Raw genomic sequence first — 3,592 nt, 5'->3', positions numbered from 1 at the left:
GGAAGGGGAGGGGAGGGGAGCCAAGAAATTTGGGTCACACAGGTGACAGCTTCTGTACTGCAAATAAAAAGTGACAAGACTGGAAAAAAAAAAAAACTTGCTCAACATACACTCATAAAGAATTCTCAGTTAAACAAAAGGACTTAGCCTTGCGGGAAATATTACATGGAGGTGTGCCCTTCTCAAGCCAGACTGTCATTTCAAACGAACTTAAGGCAGATTCTACTAATTTGAGAGGGAATGAAGGATGAAAATAGAAGCTCTCTGGGTGTAATTAATGACAAAGGGAACTAACTACAGCATCAGAAGTTGGATACATTTTTTAGAGAATTATATTTCCAAATAAACTATGAGTTGCCTTAAAAATGGTTACATCAGTAAAACAAACAGCAGGCTATAAAAAGGGTTATATAAATAACCCTTTTTATATTAAAAAAAAAAAACTCTTTTTGTAACCTGCTGTTTGTTTTACTGATGTAACCATTTTTATGAAGACCAGCAGGTCTCCATACCTACAGAGCAGAAAATGAGGCTGCAGCAGTGAAAACTGCAGAGATTTCCACCCATATCAATATAGTCAAGGATTAAAATTAACACGGATATTTTATTAAAAGTCATAAAGCTAATCATGGGAAGAATTTTTTAAAATATAGAACTCATATTGGAAGGTAAAGTGGGTAGCATAGATGTTCTTTCACAGGGAATTGCTGGAGTCTATCAAAAGTTGGTAAAACAAAAAATCGGTTTGTAAGCATATAATTTATAAGCAACTGAGAAAGAAATTTATGAGTATGTTTATGGAGTAACGCCTCAGGAGGACTAAAACTGTGAGACTGAGTATGAAGGGGAAAGTACTAGAGAAGGACATTTAATTTTTGTTTTATGTCTTTCTCTTCTACTTCAAATAAAACTGATCAGTTATGACCCAGCATACCGTGGGATATCATACAGCAATTACTAAATGAGACTGAGAGGTACCAATTAATCATGAAGTGAGCAAAGCACACCAGTGGGACAGCCAAAATATCTTTTAAAGTGTATAGATCTAGAGATGGACAGATGATGAATGAATGGATGGATGGATGGATGGACGGACGGATGGTGGGGGGTAGAGAGAGAGAGAGATAGGGAGGACCTATAGACAGAAACTTGTTTCTTTCTTTGTAGAATATCAGGAAGGATTCACACTAAACTACCTCCAATATCTTTGAGATAGAAGGGGAAGAGCCTTGGAAGCAGAACCCACCCTCAATTATTTAGTACCCTAAACTCTCAGCACCTGAGTGCCACCAAACTTCAAACAGCAAATCTTAGGTTCATTGAATGGTATGTTACCGCTTTCAGGAGAATACTGGAAATCACAAAGGTCTGTATCTCGTTGATGTTTTAGTTTGGACCTCTTATTGTGTCTTTAAAGGACTTGCTTCTGACTATTTCTGGTCGCTTTTTCCAGCGGTCATTGGGAGATTTCATAAATCTTTAAGGCCCCATCACGGATGATGTCAGCTTCTTTGATTATGGAAAACCTTGAGGAGTTTATTATACATTTATCAATGTAACTTTGTAGACAAAAGAGACGGGGAAAGAGAACGAAGTATCTTTCCAGGGAAATAATAAAACCTGATTTCCGCTATTAAGAACTTAAATCCAAGACGGAAAAAAAGGAAGCGGCTTGCTGCCGTCCACGTCCAGGTTGAATTGGCTGTGCCCAGATCGGAGGACCCTCACTTTCTCGTCAATATGCAACCCCTCATGAAGTGCCACGATAAAGAGGAGATGAGGCCGGGCGCAGGGGCTCACACCTGTCTTCCCAGCACTTTGGGAGGCTGAGGCGGGCGGATCACCTGAGGTCAGCAGTTCGAGACCAGCCTAGCCAACATGGTGAAACCCCCGTCTCTACTAAAAATACAAAAATTATCCTGGCGTGGTGGCCCTCTCGGGTGAAGAGGACCCCTCAAATGCCTGAGCACTGTCCTGTCCCTCTTCCCCCTCCCCTCCCTAAGCCTGACCTCCACCTGCCGGAGCCCCGTGGGCACCGCACCTCCCCGCGCAAGCGAAGCCCTCAGCCCCCCTCCCTGTCCGGCCCATCTGGATGCGGAAGGAAACCCAGAACCCCCGCGGGACGGCTCCGCTCCAGGCTCGCGGGAGACACCCTGCGTCACCCGCAGTCCTCACCCGACCCTGGACCCGGACCCACGGTGTCCCAGGAGCGTGAGCGCCGCACGTCTGGCGGGAAGAGGCGGAGCGGGCCGGAGCGCAGCGCCTGGCTGAGGGAGCGCGCGGCCCGGCGGGTACTGAGGCTCTGAGCCACGGAAGTGGCGCCGGAGTTCCGAGCTAGGGCGTGAGTTTCGCTTTCGTTTCTCCACCGTGAGGCCTTTCCGGCTTCCACATCCCCCGTGTTCTGGAGGCAGAATCTAGGTCTCGAGTAGGCAGGGGCCCCCGTGCGTTGATTTACTCTGAGGATCTCAGGGAGATCAGAGCAGAGGCCGCGCTGCGCCATCTGGGACAGGCCTGTAAACGTAAAGGAAGGAAAGCAGAGAGATCTGGATTCCACACGAGGAACCGAAGAGGATGAGGTTAAACGCAGCATGCTGAGCGCTCTGAAAGCCTAGGGTGAGGTGTGCAGGGTTTCCGTTTTGGCTAGGTACTGGACGTGCAAAAATGGAGTTAAAGAGGATACGGGCTTCGAGTTTTGGTCCTAAGACGTTCATGTTATGAAAAATGTCCAATAGTATAAGTGTCCAATGTGAACATTTGAAAGTACAAAGATTTTAAATGGAGAAGAAGAATGCTCTGTAGTTTTGTCATCAAGCTCATTCATGTTTGGAATTCGAGTTTCAACCCCAGCCAATTGTGGCTCCAGACACTTAATTCTGTGTCTCCAGACACTTAATTCCATGACGTTAGTGCTCCAGACACTTAATTCCATGACGTTATGCATGTGCAGAAGATATTGAGATTCAAGGGTTTTGGAGACTTGATCCCACAGCCTTGCTTTTAGGTGTGAACTTTTAGGGTTGCTGGAAAAGTAGACCTTGGTCCTTTCTGTGGGGCACCGATTGCATTCCAGCCCTTCTTCCCTGGGAGCGGTCTGCCCTATCACCAACATCTTCACCCCTGCATGATTCAGCGGGCTCTTGACTCACATTGCAGAACGCCACCTCTCTTTACTCATAACTTCTGCCCAGGCTCACTCCCTTGATCTGAATTAATCTATTCCCATAAAGCTACTTTGTTTTTCTTCAGAGGAATCACTGAGGTCCTCATCCTTCACCCCGTGGCTTTCTACTTGATCTGATCAATGTCCTCCTGCCAAGTTTCTGACCCACTGTCATCCCCAGCCACACCTCTCTAGCTGTATACCACTTGGATTTCTCAGAAAAGCTCAAAGGACGTGTCTTCTCCCTTTTTACTACTGACCTGCATTTCTTTGCTTATTACTCACTTTCCACCCCCATGGTGTTTGCTTGATTAAAAATCTCCCCACTTGAGAAATGCCAGATATAGGTGATGGGGAGGAAGGCAACAAACCACACTGCGATGTGTGTACCTATGCAACAATCTTGCATGTTCTTCATATGTACCCCAAAAC

The 3,592-nt window shown here is 46.0% G+C and overlaps 1 protein-coding gene across 3 annotated transcripts in view; it reads right to left on the bottom strand.

The window, feature by feature from the left end:
* The window catches only part of LOC108288585 (probable ATP-dependent RNA helicase DDX60), a 271,788-nt gene extending 269,480 nt beyond the window's left edge, over window positions 1–2,308 (bottom strand). For 2 of the 3 annotated variants that reach the window (XM_017507562.2, XM_017507565.2), the window contains exon 1: window positions 1,336–1,473. The gene's annotated coding sequence lies outside the window, so the exon portion shown is untranslated. Of the gene's footprint in view, window positions 1–1,335; window positions 1,474–2,175 lie in introns of those variants that run through there. The other variant, XM_017507564.2, reaches the window with a different exon arrangement.
* Window positions 2,309–3,592: the final 1,284 nt, after the last annotated feature.

Source organism: Cebus imitator, unplaced genomic scaffold (genome assembly GCF_001604975.1).
Source record: "Cebus imitator isolate Cc_AM_T3 unplaced genomic scaffold, Cebus_imitator-1.0 Scaffold378, whole genome shotgun sequence".
NCBI classification, from domain to species: domain Eukaryota; kingdom Metazoa; phylum Chordata; class Mammalia; order Primates; family Cebidae; genus Cebus; species Cebus imitator.
Note: the sequence above shows the minus strand (reverse complement) of the source record. Positions and strands in the feature narration are given on the sequence as shown.